This window comes from Aquarana catesbeiana, linkage group LG04 (genome assembly GCF_042186555.1).
Source record: "Aquarana catesbeiana isolate 2022-GZ linkage group LG04, ASM4218655v1, whole genome shotgun sequence".
In the NCBI taxonomy this organism is placed as follows: Eukaryota; Metazoa; Chordata; class Amphibia; order Anura; family Ranidae; genus Aquarana; species Aquarana catesbeiana.
This window is the reverse complement of record NC_133327.1, coordinates 397,523,259-397,540,974: the sequence shown is the minus strand read 5'-3', so window position 1 is coordinate 397,540,974 and position 17,716 is coordinate 397,523,259. Positions and strand designations below refer to the sequence as shown.

The 17,716-nt window shown below is 40.7% G+C and overlaps 1 protein-coding gene across 3 annotated transcripts in view; it reads right to left on the bottom strand.

The window, feature by feature from the left end:
• NKAIN2 (sodium/potassium transporting ATPase interacting 2) overlaps positions 1-17,716 on the bottom strand; it is a 1,596,052-nt gene that overhangs the window by 1,000,565 nt on the left and 577,771 nt on the right. The gene's annotated exons all lie outside the window — the stretch shown is intronic.

Sequence of the window (17,716 nt, the reverse complement as noted above, 5' to 3'; positions counted from 1 at the left end):
CCTCCTAGCTCCGGCCTCCATGCTGCTCAGCCCCATCCCTAACAGCCCAACCTAGCCTGCTGTTTGGCTGCTTTCTGTCTGGCTTGCCTCCCTGCTACTGTGTATGCCGTGCCATCTGACTGCCATAGTGTTCGGCCAGCCGCACCTTACCTGCGGGGTGTTATATTTTCCTTTTGTTAGGAGTTTGTATTATTTATTATCAGTCTTTATCAGTGAACAGCGCCAATCCCCTATCTCTTCAGACTACACACCTAGTTTTTCTATGCTTACACTTTAACATATCTACAAAAGAAAAACTTGTGCCAGGTAAGGAGAATCAAATGGCAGATGCCTTATCTCCGTTACAGATATGCAAATTCCATCAGCTACTGTCCAACGAAGACAAGGAAGGTCAAGCGTGTCCAGATTGTCCAGAGATTCTGATGAATTCAATCAAGTATTCGGTGGCTGATAGTACATGGGCCGAATACTCAGCTGCATGGCACTGGTGGATTAAATTCACAGAGGAATTTGGTCAGCAGTTTGATTCTCCTTCAGAGAAAGACATTCAAATATTTTTATGCACTCTAATGCAGCTAGAATTGTTTCAAAGCTACATTGCGAAAATACTAGCAGGTGTATCATTTTTCTTTAAGTTGCAAGGTTTTCCTCCATGCTCATCCTACTTCTCAATACAACAAGCTCTCAAAAGTATATAAGAAGAATCATTTGTTTTCAGTTACTAGAAGGCCTATTTATATTCCATTACTGAAAGAAATTTGTAGTTACTAATTTTATTTGTTTCTCAGAATTTGAGTCTATTTTATTTAAAACTGCGTTTGTGCTAGTATTTTCTGGTGCAATGAAAATTTCAGAATTGTTACCAAAACATAAGAAGTCAAGTTCAGGTTTGTTAAAACGCCATGTTTAGGTCTATAGATCAGGAATAAATATATTGATACCTGGTTCTAATACAGATAGAGCAGGTAAAGGCATGTGGATCTCCCTTTATACAGTAGTTGTGGAGATGTGGATATTTGTCTATTAAGGATAGTAAACAATTACATGTTGATAGGGCCGTCTTGTAAGGGTGCTTTTTTGGTTCATTTAGACGAATCCCCCCTTACAAGATATCAATTAAATAGTGTCCTAAAAAAAATGCTTGAGAAAGTTAGGTCTACATCTCAATTTTACCTCCCATTCTTTTAGAATTGGTGCAGTGACCCAAGCTGCTAGGATGGGCCTTATCAAAAAACTGGCCAGGTGGGATTCTCACCAATTTCAAATGTTTGTCAGACCTGAGCTCTCTGTTTAATTTTATAGGTGGCAGAAGATACTTTTGGATCCTGGGTCACACTTTTATTTTTTGGGCTAACAAAAGAGCCATGAAGCGGTGCTATACACCCAATCTATAGTTAGTCTGAGGAATTTCAAGTTCTATGGAAAGGAATTCAAGGTCTTCAATGGTTTAATTTATTCTTTTATCTCTCCAGATTATTGGAAATGTGGTCAGTTCTGAATGTTCTAATCGTTCACCTGGGGGGAAATGACGTGGGTAAAGTGAAAATGCTGGATTTAATGTTTTGGATGAAGCGTGACTTTTATCAATTTAAATTAGCTTCCCCGAATACCACAATAATTTTTTCCAAAATAGTGCCAAGGCTGTCATGGCTACATGATGCCCAATTAAAAAACTTGCAGAAAATTAAGCGTCGGATAAATAGATGCATGGAAAAATTGATGCCACTTATTGGAGGTTTTTCCTATAGACATAGGGATTTAGAAGGAGGTTTTGGGGGTTTGTATAGGGCAGATGGAGTTCATCTGTCTGAAATAGGGCTAGACATTTTTATTGTTCGCTTACAAAATAGCATTCAATTGGCCATGGTTGTGGGGTAGGCTGGCCTTGTTAATGCAAGCCCGGCATTTGGGGACTTATATTTATAAGATATTCTGTATTGCTCGAGTCCTGTATGACTGGGCTGTTTTTGTTTTTATTATTTGCAAGTTGAGAGTTTTTTGTGAATTAATAAAAATGATTAAAATGATGTTAATGTATTTATTATTACACCAATAAAAGTGCCGTGGCCAATTATATGCCAAACAAAGTTGTGAGTGTCTTTAACCTCCCTGGCGGTATGATTATTTCGGATTTTAGGTGCTGAAAGCGGTACAATTATTTTGCATGGAAATTTGGCGTTTTATATTGTAGACCTGTAATTCTTAACAATAACACACTTAAATCTGTCCAAACAAGAGTCTAGTAGATATTCCGGGTATGATGAAGTTTGAAACACAAAAACATAAATTATAATATAATAAATAAATATAAATAATTAAAAAAAATATATATATAATAATAATAAAATAAATTTCCCCACGATTCACTATCGTTCAATTCTGCAAGTGTTCTAATTTACTATCGCTGTTTTCTAGCTGGTCTAAAGCCACTTTTGACGTAAAGGGACACTTTTTGGTTGCTATGGACAATCTAAAGTTTCCAGGCAGAAAGAACAGTATATATCATATAAAACTGCATGCAGGGCATGGGCCAAAGCACTGGGGACAAAAGGGAAGTGAAATGATTTCATACAGTACTGTAATCTGTAAGATTACAGTACTGTATGTGTTATAATTTGTAAATTTTTTTGCATTTGCCGCCAGGCTCTGCCCCCGTGCGTCGCGCCGCTCGCAGGGAACGGAGCCTGGCACGGAGAGGCTTCGGAGGAGACAGAGCCCATGGACACTGCGAGGGACATCCATCGCAGGATCCTGGGGACAAGGTAAGTAACACCGCACCAGGATCCTGAGATGTAATCCCAAGTGTGGCTCGGGGTTACCGCTAATGGGACTGAAATTTAACCCCGAGCCACACTTGGCACTTGGGATTACCGTCAGGGAGGCTACTTAACTAAGTGTTCTTTTTGAGGTAATGGGGGGGGGAGAGATGTGGCCTACATTCCCATGTAAAATACGAATGCAGCTCTGCTAGAATTTGCTTCCAGCTTTTTTTTTTTGTCAAAGCTTAATTGAACAAGCTGACGTTAGAAGTTTATTGGCTACCATGCACAGCTACAGCAGATTTTGCACTCTCCAGTTTAGTAAATCATCCCCTATGTGGTTAATTGTAAATGCAATGTCCACAAAAAGAGGCTTAATTCTAATACTGTATTAAAAACAAATCTGTAATAATAAATTAATAACCTAAGGTTTTAAAATGCACTTTTTTGTTTAGAATAGAATATAAAAACAAAATATGCTTTTTTCATTGGTTACTATTGATTTCGTTTTTTTTTTTAGTCATGAATAAAGCTGGGTACGCACTAGTAGAAACGAAAATTTGTATGCAAATTCTTAGGAAATCCATACAACAATTATCATACAAAATCCATATAACAAAAGCTGTTCAAGATTTTGTTTGCTTTTAACATTCAATTTTGGGATGAATACACTGTTAGAAATGTGTACATTTGAGAGGACTTTTCTATCTTGCCCCTTCCAAAATGTTGAATAAAATTCTACTAGTGTATACCTAGCTTAAGGCCATTTTCAAAATCAGGTGTCTCTGAAGTCTTCATGTTAAACTTTTTTTTTTTTTTTCATTTCAAAATATAATGTTGTACCTTCATAAAATTATTTTCCCATTGAATGAACACTCCAGTTATAAAGATTAGAATTAAGATAGCAATTAAAAAATGCATATTTTGAAAGCAGCAGAACAAAAAATCCTTGGATGATGATCATACCACTAACAAGAAGACTTTAAATACTGCACATGTTCCAGGTTATAGTCAAGTAGCTCAAATTGGAAAAGACACTGCTCAGGATCCTGTAACTCGAGGCAACACGTAAAACTGTATGTGCCCTCTGATAGTTGATCATAATATTGTTAACCTGGATGTCTTGCATTGAACATATGCACTTCATAATATGGTACAAAGCAACAGGAAAAAAAAAAGCAATACAGAACTACCAGGGTATGTGTGGGGTTATTTTTATAAAATGATATGCATAACTCCTGAAATATACACCAGACATTTGTTTTTACATTTCATGATTTACCATCTCACATCAGTTTCTGTACTCAACTCAGTAAATTTCAAGATGTTACTAGAAAGGGGTTTATATCATCATTATTAATTTTTAACCATGATACAGTATTTACTCTAGACAGGAGGAGACTTTCTAAAGAATTTTTAAGTTATTGGTAACCTTATTATCTTATAATATATGTAAGGTACTTTGTAATAGTTTTCTGCACATATACAGTTCCCAAAAAAGTGAGTACACCCCTCAGATTTTTGTAAATATCTTATTATATCTTTTCATGTGACAACACTGTAGAAATGACACTTTGCAGCAATGTAAAATAGTGAGTGTACAGCTTGTATAACAGTGTAAATTTTCTGTCCCCTCAAAATAACTCAACACGCAGCCATTAATGTTTAAACCGCTGATAACAAAAGTGAGTACACCCCTAAGTGAAAATGTCCAAATTGGGCCCAATTAGCCATTTTCCCTCCCCAGTGTCATGTGATTAGTTAGTGTTACAAGGTCTCAGGTGTGAATGGGGAGCAGGTGTGTTAAATTTGGTGTTATCGCTATCACTCTCTCATACTGGTCACTGGAAGTTCAACATGGCACCTCATGGCAAAGAATTCTCTGAGGATCTGAAAAAAAGAATTGTTGCTCTACATAAAGATGGCCTGGGCTATAGGAAGATTGCCAAGACCCTGAAACTGAGCTTCAGCAAGGTGGCCAAGACCATACAGCAGTTTAACAGGACAGGTTCCACTCAGAACAGGCCTTGCCATGGTTGACCAAAGAAGGCGAGTGAACGTGCTCAGCGTCATATCCAGAGGTTATCTTTGGGAAATAGACGTATGCGTGCTGCCAGCATTGCTGCAGAGGTTAAAGGGGTGGGGGGGTCAGCCTGTCAGTGCTCAGACCATACACTACACACTGCATCAAATTGGTCTTCATTAAAGATTAAGGATATGGATTACTGGAACCATGTCCTGTGGTCTGATGAGACCAAGATAAACTTATTTGGTTATGATGGTGTCAAGCGTGTGTGGCGGCAACCAGGTGAGGAGTACAAAGACAAGTGTGTCTTGCCTACGGTCAAGCATGGTGGTGAGAGTGTCATGGTCTGGGGCTGCATGAGTGCTGCCGGCACTTGGGAGCTACAGTTCATTGAAGGAAATGACAGTAAATTTACACTGTTTTACAAGCTGTACACTCACTACTTTACATTGTAGCAAAGTATAATTTCTTCAGTGTTGTCACATGAAAAGATATAATAAAATATTTACAAAAATGTGAGTGGTGTGTTTTGTAAGATACTGTATATTAGATTGTACCCTATACTCATATACCAAGGTGTTTTAAAGTCAAAGGATTCAAGTTACTTGAAAAACTCCAAGGATTACATTTAAAGAAGATGAAAATACTGTATATATATTTGTTAATCTGTCATTGGGGCTTTCATAAATTATGACCATTATTCTCGGTCCGATGGATTTGATGAAATTTTCCCTAGCAATCACCTTTAAAAATGTAAATTTCATTTCAAAGAAGACATGTGAAATTTAGAGAAACAGATTGCAGACATACCTTGAAAGTCAATATGGCTTTGCAGTTTTATACTGGAAATCACTGAAATTATTACAATACGCTTTGGTACGAATGTAGTCTTACTGTACAGTACTATAAATGTTTGCAGAAATTAAAGATCTGAATAAGGGTATAAAAAGTCATTTATTCTAGAAATTACACTAAAGGTTATGGTTACTAATTACAGAAAATATTATTTCACGCTGAAAAATTGCATGTATAGAGCTTAAAATCTTCATTAACTTTTTGACTGGTAGCATCATTTAACAGCTCCAGATTTTACACTTGATGGCCAACTTAATTAAATAAGTACAATGTAAGCCTCAGCTTCATAAGTAAAGTTTAGCCTCTTAGATGGATACCCTCAAATAATTTGAAGTATATGTATAGCCATAACTTTAAAGGTAATTTTAGCTGATGTAGGGAAGGTTTAAAACTTTTGTACTTTTTTCAGACATAACAGGAAATTAGAGTAAGACCACTTTCACACTGGGGCGCTTTGCAGGCGCTACAGCGCTAAAAATAGCGCCTGCAAAGTGCCCTGAAGAGCCGCTGCTGTCTCTCCAATGTGAAAGCCCCGAGGGCTTTGACATAGGAGTAGTGCACTGTCAGGACACTAAAAAAAGTCCTGCAAGCAGCATCTTTGGAGTGGTGAAGGAGCGGTGTATGCACCGCTCCTGCCCATTGAAATCAATGGGACAGCACGGCTATACTGCTGGCATAGCGCTGCTGCAGCAACGCTTTGCGGTGGATTTAACCCTTCCGCGGCTGGTTTTTAACCCTTTCTCGGGTGCTTGCGGGGGGTTAAAGTGCCCCGATATCGGCCGAATAGCGTGGCAAAATTGACGGTAAAGCGCCGCTAAAAATAGTGGCGCACCCACCGCCCCAGTGTGAAAGGGGCCTAAAACTTTTCTACAGGGGAATCCCCTTTAGATATTTGTCACCATAACAGTTGTCCCTATTTGAAGAATTGTCCTGATAATTCTAAAATGTGAACTTTCCTATTTTTTTCTGTCCTAATGATAAGGGTCACCAAGAGCCAGCGAATTAACTCACTGAGGACACAGACAACAATGAACAATCTATAATTCCAAATCGTCTAAATTTTCCCTACCAAAGAAAATGTTTTGATTTTACATACACTTTAAATAAAAAAATAAGCTCTAGTTATTTAGATAAGAGTTGGTCCAGTATTTAGTTAGGCACCTCTATTACTTCTGATCACATAAATATCTGCAGATGACATAATTCCATACACGTTGACTCTTTGAGGTCTGCTGAGTGCTTGTAGGTAGATTGGCACTTGTTATGTCAAAGGAAGTAAGTCCAGTGAGAACAAAGGTGGGACATGTTAGGGGTTAATGAAAAGTGTGAACTTGAAGTTAGAACATGCTGTTGGAGTCCAGTGAATTGCTGAAAGAAATAGACTCTTGGCAAGTGGAGCTATGAAAAGAGAACATTAACATTTTTAGTGCATCCTCAAATAGCTTGTAATTACTGCTATTTAGATTTGCACCCTAATACATCTAATAAACGTCTCCATGGATGAACATATGAAACAAAGAGGCTCATAAGATTATGTACATGTTCATGGCTGTACACTTCCCATTGGTTTTATTCTACATGCAATATATGTATATCCAAAGCTGGAGTCCACTTTCAAATACTAACTACTGTATTATGTGATTTGCATAATTGTCCTACGGCACATCTTCCATTACCATCGTACTACTTCATTTGACTTCATATCATGACGATTTCTTTCAATTAATATAACCTGAGAACAAGCTCAGAAAACCTACATAATTTCCTGTCATGTTGAATATAAATGGTAATCTGTCAAAGCATTTTAATATATTTCCCTCATTGCCTAAAGGCATATTGAGGATGCAAGTCATTTACTAGACAGAGTACAGAGGATGTCTAAAAAGCTTTTGCCCAATGAAATGAGAATTGGCAAAAGTCTAATGAATCTCATGTTTCAAGAACTATTAAGTGCAAAACAACCCATTTGTTCCTTTTTACAATGTAAAAGATTATATATATATATATATATATATATATATATATATATATATATATATATATATATATCAACGTTTTAAACTAATCTTGGAAAAAAAACTGTTCTTGTGCCTTAGATACCCATCAAACTAGGTATTTATAGAGCAACATGATCAAAACGTCTCTAAAGTCACCCGCCTTGTAGTCCCTAACATCTGTAATAAAGAAAAGATGCACACCTCAGTTTAGACATGCCAGTTCAGAAGCTCTAGAAGCACAGGGTCTAGATGGATTTTCCAGTCTCTTACTGTCACAATCAGGTGTCAGGCTTCAAGACTATGCGCTATTGTTGTAGCAGCAACAATAACAAGGGACGATAACAAGTGGTAGCAAAATATGAATGGCAGCAGGGAAAACAGGAGCAAGATGCTGGCTGGAGAGAGCACAATAATCTGGTAAACAGGGAGTGCAGAGACATGGCTTATTTTAGGAAGATCATGGGAGGAGCACAGAGTTCAGGGTTCAAAGACAAACATGTTTCAAGACAGGATCATTCAAGGAATTGTCCGGGGAACTGTCTAGCATTCCAGGTATCTCAGAAAGAAGAGACATTGCCTGAAACTGCAGAAGTCCGGTTCAGGCACTGACACTGAGCAGGATGATTACAGTACTGCACCCCCCCCCCCAGTGACCTGCATATGGACTGCCAATACATTAGCTTATAGATGGATTGATCTGCAGTCCATAGATGTCTCTGAAGCTCTTTAGGTCAGGCGCTTTCTTGCCTGATAAAAGATCTGTTTTTCTTACTTTGTAGCCACACCTAGCTTGCCCATTGCTTTTAGGATTGGCAGAACTGACTGTGCTGCTGAAGCCCTACCACTGTGAGCTGCAGTGTCTGGAAGGGGTAGTACTGGTGATACAAGTGAAGGAGGATTTGACTGACCCAAGTGTTTTTTTTTTTTTTTTGTTTTTTTTTTTACAAAATGTTTTTTCTTTTTAAAGCTCTTGCATCACATAGTAACTGGACTTTGAGTATGTGAGTATGTTTCACTACAAATTGGCACAATTGAAATATGGTTAAAGGACTGCAGTTTAGAAACAAGCATGATAAATAGGGAATGTTCCTATTATTTTGTAAACAGAAAAGTGACACTAATGAAGATAACTTTGATTCCTGCATCTTCGCGTTAGTATTTTAAAGCTCTTAGTATACTAGATTAAAATAAAATTATCAGTCATAAAACAATCAAAATAGACAAAAACTTGAGAGATTAAACAAAACTCTTCTTCTGTGCTATCTCAACCTCAAGCCTGAGTTGCGATTGTATACAATTGCTAACTTTGTCCAAAGTCAGAAGGCAACCATACTCTATGTATTGAAAATAGTGAAATATCTCAGGTAAATCTTTGGAGGTTATTTACTAAAGGCAACTCCACTTTGTACTGCAAGTGCACTTGGAAGTGCAGTCGCTGTAGATCTGAAGGGGGCATGTAAGGAAAATAAAAAACAGTATTTTAGCTTGCACATGATTGGATGATAAAATCAGGAGAGCTTCCCCTCATTTCAATCTTTCCCTCAAATTTACAGCAACTGCAATTCCAAGTGCACTTTCAACTACACTTGTAGTGCAAAGTGGATTTGCCTTTCGTAAATAACCCCCGTTGTATATAGTATCTGCTGACACTGTGGGTTATTTATGAAAGGCAAATCCACTTTGCACTACAAGTGCACTGCAAGTGCACTTGGAAGTTCAGTCACTGTAGATCTGAGGGGGACATGCAAGGAGAATAAAAAACAGCATTTTTGCTTGCACATGATTGTATAATAAAATCAGCAGAGCTTCCCCTCATTTCAGATCTTCACCTCAGATCTATAGAGATTACACTTCCAAGTGCACTGTCAGTGCACTTTCAAATGCACTGGCAGTGCATTTGTAGTGCAGCGTGGCTTTGCCTTTAGTAAATCAACCCCAATGTCTAGATGCTCAGCACAAAAGATATAGTGCAGCACTCACAAGCTCAAAACCCACCTAATAAAATAAATAGTAATGAAAAATAATCCTATTCATCACCAATACCTTTCTTTATGTCTCCCATCCAAGTACTAACCAGGTGCAACCCTGCTTAGCTTCCAAAGTCAGATGACATAAGGCACATTCAGGGTGGTATGTCCAAAGGCTTTGCTCCCAATGTCTTTTGGGAGAAACAGCAATAAGTGTAATCAAAATGCTTTACATAAACTGTGAAAAACATAAATCAACAAAGTGCCTAAATCCAGGAATTAATATAGAGGCATATACAGCAGAAAATAAACTAGGACAGAATAAAAACAGTCCCACAAGCTGTGATGAGAAAATAGGATGAGCTCCTCAGGCTGTCGCTATCAAACACTTTTAAAGTCTCCCATGCGTCATTGATCACACACAAGGCTTATCAAATAATTGCAACCCTCCATATAAGAGTGGTCACAAGCGCATAGTGAGATTCTCCCAGGGAAAGGGCGCTCTTTCCAGCCTCCACTCATCCACAGAGACACCAGGAATTTTTCTGTCAATTGTCCCCATATTCAGTACATCCACAACTTGCAGGGTATGGCTGCACCACTGGGAATTAGCTCAGCAGGACAGATGCACATATAATAAAAGAGACACTCCATAGTGTAAAACCACCCATAAAAGAATGTATTAAGTCTAAGCACTTACAAATGTCCAGAAGTAACACAGCATATCACATGGTACAGCAACATGGAATTCCAGCTTCAAAGATGGCCGCCCTTCCTTCGCACATGCTCAGTAGCATGTATCCGTGTCCACCCTACCAGTTTCATCACAAATTACATAATTGGGGAAAGATGGTAGTTGCGCTGTGATGAGGGGGGGGGGGGGGGGGGGCTACAAAGATGACTAAAGTGGCAAAGTGAACTAAAAAAGAAACGGGCCAATGCATGAATAGATCCTACATGCTAAAAGAACATGGTGAGGATGCAGTGCAGTGCAACGTAGCTGATCAACATGACTATAATGTTACGGGCAGACAAAGCCTAATATATAAAGGCAATTGTGAAACAGTGACTGCTTGAATATAGCAAAGCAAAACTGCATATAATAACACAAATAGGATAAATAATGACACAATGCAAAAAAATATATAATGCAAGAAAAATACATGTGGGCTAGTGCCCCATTAGCAAAAACGTGCCAAATCCTGGTGGACTACAAGTGACAAATCCCTAGGACAAACATGAATAATAGTTCTATCATCCAGTCCAAAAAAAAAAAAAAAACTTGTGATGAGAAACACAAAACAATTCCAATCGTGAAGGGAAGGGGGATCTTCAGTGAGGACACCTCCGTGTTTGCAAGCCGCTTACCTTACAGCTGTAAGGTGTACAGCCTGTGTTGCAAATGACCCGCAGGTGTAGATGTTCCGTGTATAAGGTAGTGACAATGATGAACATGCCAAGCGAAATATAAAAGATTAAAAATATACAGCATGTAAAATAACTCTGCGATGACCACAGTGGAGGGGGGGCAAGACACACACGGGGGGAGGGGGGTTGCACTCACTTTCATGAAGTGAGTGTGGGCATCAATCCATGAGCGCCGAGCTCGTATGCCTCCAGGGGTATCACCAATCTGGAATCTCTCCCCGTGCCTGGAAACTGGAGTTTGTCCCCATGCCTCTCTCCTCAGTGTTCGTCAGGTAGAGTAGTGATGTACAGTGTGAGGGGGAAAGAGACACGCATAGCGTGATCCCATATAAAAGGTATATTTATTTGATAAAACAAGTCCAATCAACTTACATTTAAAACAATGGTGCAGTGTGTAGCAACTATGAGCGCCGAGCTCGTCTCCTGTTGTTTGTCAAACAACAGGAGGCGAGCTCGGCGCTCGTAGTTGCTACACACTGCAGCATTGTTTCAAATGAAAGTGAGTGCAACCCCCCCTCCCCCCGTGTGTGTCTTGCCCCCCCTCCACTGTGGTCGTCGCAGAGTTATTTTACATGCTGTATATTTTTTATTTTTTATATTTCGCTTGGCATGTTCATCATTGTCACTACCTTATACATGAACGTCTACACCTGTGGGTCATTTGCAACACAGGCTGTACACCTTACAGCTGTAAGGTAAGCGGCTTGCAAACACGGAGGTGTCCTCACTGAAGATCCCCCTTCCCTTCACGATTGGAATTGTTTTGTGTTTCTCATCACGAGTTTTTTTTTTTTTTTTTTGGACTGGATGATAGAACTATTATTCATGTTTGTCCTAGGGATTTGTCACTTGTAGCCCACCAGGATTTGGCACGTTTTTGCTAATGGGGCACTAGCCCACATGTATTTTTCTTGCATTATATATTTTTTTGCATTGTGTCATTATTTATCCTATTTGTGTCAGTATATGCATTTTTGCTTTGCTATATTCAAGCAGTCACTGTTTCACAATTACCTTTATATATTAGGCTTTGTCTGCCCGTAACATTATAGTCATGTTGATCAGCTACGTTGCACTGCACTGCATCCTCACCATGTTCTTTTAGCATGTAGGATCTATTCATGCATTGGCCCGTTTCTTTTTTAGTCCACTTTGCCACTTTAGTCATCTTTGTAACTTCCCCCCCTCCTTCATCACAGCGCAACTACCATCTTCCCCCACTTTTGTCTCATTTGTTCTGCTTTGGATCAGTACTTAGGTGTTGCAGCAGTGTCCTTTTAGCGTAGGCCCCCCCCTGACAGCGCAGGAGTTTCCACTTTCACAAATTACATAATAATTTTTTCTTAATTTTGGTTTCGAGTTTATGAGCGCTGCACTTGTTATATACCTATACCACATTTATTCCATTATGGGATTGAAGGGAATCATACCTGAGCTCTGCATACAAAGCATAAAGGTTATAACAAGGCAGAGAATAATATAAAAATGTCCTTTTGGTGCCCATTCTTGTCCCTTATGCTGGCTTGTACAGGCTGGTTTACTGAAATGTTAGCATAATCCCTTGTATTACACTTATCACTGTTATAGCATTTACTAATCAGTACATACAAAAACACATATTTTTTTTTTTTTTTATCAAAGAGTTTCTTGATTCTACTATTTTTGTTAGTAGAGTTCATTAGATTACATGGTGCCTCACAGTACAATGGCTCCCATGATCTATTAATAATAAATAATAGTAAGTTATTTCTCCTTAGGCATGCTGTTTAAAATGTAGGCAGCCAAAAAAGTTTAATTTCTGAATAATAGTTGATGAAAGTTCAGGTTTAAATCTGGCAATACACAAAAGAACAAGATTGCTTATTTCTTTAGAATTAGTAGCCAAGAGTATACTTCTTATATATACATAATAATTAAAGTATGTTGGGCTCAGCTACACTCAGTTACACTAAGTCAGCTTACTTAATTTCCTTTAACCACTTGCATACTGAACACTTTCACCCCCTTCCTGCCCAGGCCAACGTTCAGCTTTCAGTGCTCTCATAATTTCAATGACAATTACTCAGTCATGCAACACTGTACCAAAATGAAAGTTTTAGCATTTTTTGAGACAGATAGAACTTTCTTTTGCTGGTATTTATTCACCACTTTTTATTTGTTGCTATAAAAAAAAAAAAAAAAAAAAAAAAGCTTTTCTTTGTTTTTGTTATAACATTTTGTAAATAAATTATCTTTCTTCATAAATTTAGGCCAATGCCTGTGTGAAAGTTATAGTCCACAATCTATGGTGTACAGTATATTTTATATTTGAAAATTGATCTGCCTACTGACTGCGTATCTTATTTCTTGAGACACTAAAATGCCAGGACAGTACAAATAACTAATTTTTGGGATGTAGGTAGTCTGAGGTAGTTAATAAGAGGCATGGGAGTTTTTTGAAGTTTTATATTTTTGTCACAATTTTTTGAAAAGTGAAAAAATGTAATGAAATTATTTTTTTTCACTTTTTTTACCATATTGGGCTCCATTCACAAAGCGATATTTTCTTCTTTAAAATATTCGGTAAAATACCTCATAGCATTCTTCAAAAAATCTTTTGGTATTCACTAAAGAATGCTACTAAAATACCACATAAGTTATTTTACAAAGTCATGCGGTATTTTAGCAGGGAAAACATGGTAATTTACACAGTACACAATACATACAGTGCACCCATAGTTGTTATTAAACTTCTGTTGGTGTACACAGTACCGTGCACCCCTAGTGCAGTTGCTACTACTTTACTGGTGATGTACACAATACATACAGTGCACCCATAGTTGTTATTACACTTCTGTTGATGTACCCAGTACCGTGCACCCCTAGTGCAGTTGCTACTACTTTTCTGGTGGTGTACACAGTACACAATACATACAGTACACCCATAGTTGTTATTACACTTCTGTTGGTGTACTCAGTACCGTGCACCCCTAGTGCACTTGCTACTATTTTTCTGGTGGTGTACACAGTACACACTACATAGAGTACACCCATAGTTGTTATTACACTTCTGTTAGTGTACACAGTACTGTGCACCCCTAGTGCAGTTGCTACTACTTTTCTGGTGGGGTACACAGTACACAATACAGTGTAGTGTGGTTTTGCTAAACAAAATTTACAGCATGTCCGGAAGGCCACCAAGGAGAGGCAGACACTCACAGGCCACTAAAAGAGAGCAAGCAGGCTCTGTGTCTACAGTCAAAAGTGCTTGTTGTGGACAAGGTGCATCCTCAGTATGTGGCCGTGGGGCACGCTTGTCCTGTTTTTCTGCAGCTGGCCGTGTTATTGAGCCACAACATGCAGAACAGTTGGTGGAATGTATAACAAAGCCCGCCTCATCCTCCTCATCCTCTGTCACCCAGGCTCAGAGTAGTTTGCCTGCCAATGCAGCCTATTTCATCGACTCCATGTCAACAGTCACTCCTTCCCTAGCCCCACCATCATGCACGGAGGAGCCCCCCGAACTATTCAACCACAGTGTCGGGTACATGCTGCAGGAGGATGCGCAGCGATTTGAAAGCTCTGATCATGGTACCCAGGTTGAGGAAGGGAGTAACGTGAGCTTAGAGAGAGGGGGTGCCCAAGAAGGTCAAGAAACTGGCAGTCATGTTCCCCGAGCTGCAGCATACTGCCAAGTTTGCTCCACTGATGAGGAGGGAGGGGATGATGAGGTCACTGACTCTACTTGGGTGCCTGATAGAAGAGAGGAGGAGGATGAGGAGGAGGCACATCTCCAACAAGGCAGGATGCCCTCCAGGGGGCAGCTTAAGGGCAGCCACCCTATTACATCACACGCAGAGCTAAGCAGGTGCAGGGCGCTGCTGACTCTGCACATATTTTGAAAAGTTCTTTGGTGTGGGCCTTTTTTGACATGTGTGCAGCAGGTCGCACCATTGCTGTGTGCAACATATGTCTGAAGCGTATCAAGCGTGGCCAAAACAGTAGCTGCTTGGGCACCACATGCTTGACCAGACATATGACAACCTCCCATGCAGTCCATTGGCTAGCGGTACACCAACATCGGATTTCAGCAGGCAAATTTCCCTACCCCAGTTGCTAAACTGTCTAAAGAAATTCGGTCTCAGCCATCCACATGCTCAGCGTCTGAATGCTAGCTTGACCAAATTGCTAGCACTGCAACTGATGCCTTTTCAACTGGTAGACTCTGCCCCCTTTCGTGAATTTGTGGAATGAGTGGAACCTTAGTGGCAGGTTCCCAAACACCATTTCTTTTCACGGAAGGACATTCAGGCTCTCCACCAGCATGTGGAAGGCAATGTCTTGGCCTCGTTGGACAGGGCGGTCAGCAGTAAGATGCATATTACTGCTGACTCATGGTCCAGCAGGCATGGACAGGGACGTTACCTTTCTTTCACGGCACACTGGATAACTCTGCTGGCAGCTGGGAAGGATGCAGGACAGGGTTCAGTATTGTTGGAGCTTGTTCCACCACCACGCCTCCAAAATGCTTGTGGTGATTTTGCCACAGCTCTCTCCTCCACCCCCTCCTCTTCTTCTTCTTCTATGGCCTCATGCTCTGGAGATTTCTCCTCTGAACCAGCAGTGCTCTGTAGGCGTTCAAGGGGCTACACAAGCACTCAGGCAAAAAGATGCCATTGGGTGCTTGAGTTGGTCTGCTTAGGGAACAGGAGCCACACTTGGGCAGATATTCTGTCAGCTCTGCAGGGGCAGGCTCAGAGGTGGTTGACGCCACGCCAGCCTCAGCCAGGAATGGTTGTATGCGACAATGGCACCAACCTCCTCTCCACCCTCCGACAGGGACACTTGAACCATGTTCCCTGTTTGGCTCACGTCCTGAATTTGGTGGTGCAGCAGTTTTTGAGCAGGTACCCTGGCTGACAGGATCTCCTGAGGCAGGCCAGGAAAGTCTGTGGTCATTTCTGCTAGTCATATAATGCCAGTGCTTGGCTGGCTGAGATTCAAAGAGAATGCAACCTGCCCAAAAACCGCCTCATTTGTGACATGGCCACCAGGTGGAACTCAACTTTGGCAATGCTGCAGCGGCTGCACACACAGCAGAGGACCATCAATGAGTACCTGTGTGAGTATGGCACCAGGACAGGGTCAGGGGAGCTTGGCTTTTTTCACCACGCCAGTGGCTACTGATCAAGGATGCATGCACTGTCACCATTTGAGGAGGCCACAAGGATGGTGAGCAGTGACAGTGCATGCATCAGTGATACTGTACATTTTGTCTTTCTGTTGGAGCACACACTTCACGGAATAATGGACAGGGCACTTAAGGCAGAACAGCGGGAGGAAGAGGAGGACTTCCTTACCTCTCAAGGCCCCCTTTATCCAGATACTAGTATTCCTGCAGGCCCGCCGATCACACAGGAAGAAGAAGAGGAGGAGGAGGATTGTGTCAGCATGGAGGTGGAGGATAACACTCAGCATCAGCAGCAGTCTTCAAGGGATCATTTGCAGTCCCCAGAAACCCATGGAGTTGTACATGGCTGGGAGGAGGTGGTTGAGGATAATGTGATCCTTAGTGACCCAGAGGACTCAGGATCTAATGCCTCTGCAAACTTACGCTGCATGGCCTCCCTGATCCTGCAAAGCCTGCGAAAGGACCCTTGGATTTGTGGTATCAAGGAGAGGGATCATTACTGGCTGGCAACCCTTCTTGATCCACATCCACGTAATTACAATTCTTGATATAATATTTCACAGCAGGGCCCATTCCAGCTCCCACCAAGAGTAACTGTGAGGGCTTACAGTGTTCTGGTACCACCAACACTTAAGGCCCAATTTTCCACAGAGTGTATAGGCCGTATAGTATATACAGGTGGTCCCCTTAAGGTTGCAGAACTTATCCAGCCTTCGCAGAAGGAGCAGAGGATGAAACATCTTTGGGAGGCCTTGCAGAAAGGTTTGAGCAATGCGTTTCCAGAGCCTGGGAGGTTACAATTTCCTGGTGCTGGACAACATGTTGCTGAGATTTCGTTCAGTCACAGAAAGAGCGGTGGAGAAGGTGGCTGGCTGACCAATGCCTCCAGACAATTCTTCAGTCCTCAGCGCCCAGGTCTGATCAGTTCCAGCAACCATCGCCAGCATCTGAATTACATGGTGCAGGAATATCTAGGGGCAAGATCAGACTTGGAGACCTTTCCACCAGAACATCCACTGGGTTACTGGGTCTTGAGGATGGACGACTGGCCAGAGCTTGCTCAATATGCAGTTGAGCTACTGGCCTGTCCTGCATCCAGTGTTGTTTCTGAACGCACATTTAGTGCTGCTGGAGGCTTTGTAACCAATCACAGAGTGCGCCTGTCCACAAACTCTGTTGATAGGTTCACATTCATAAAAATGAATCAGTCTTGGATCACCAGCTACCAAGCACCTGATGCTCATGTAACCAATTGCTTTTTCTATGGATGTGGGATCCCTTGAAGACTGCATATGCTGAGTGACTATCCTATTATGCTGAGTGACTATCCTATTCCTCCTCAATCTTCATGATGATAGCTTCTAGAAATATTTTCGGTTCAGGGCACCACCACCACTGCCTAAGGCCCAATTTTTCTGCCCCTGTTTATCAGGGGCGTGTAATTACAATTTTTGATCTAATATTTCACAGCAGGCCCTGTTCCTGCACTCAGCAAAAGTATCTGTGAGGCTTTA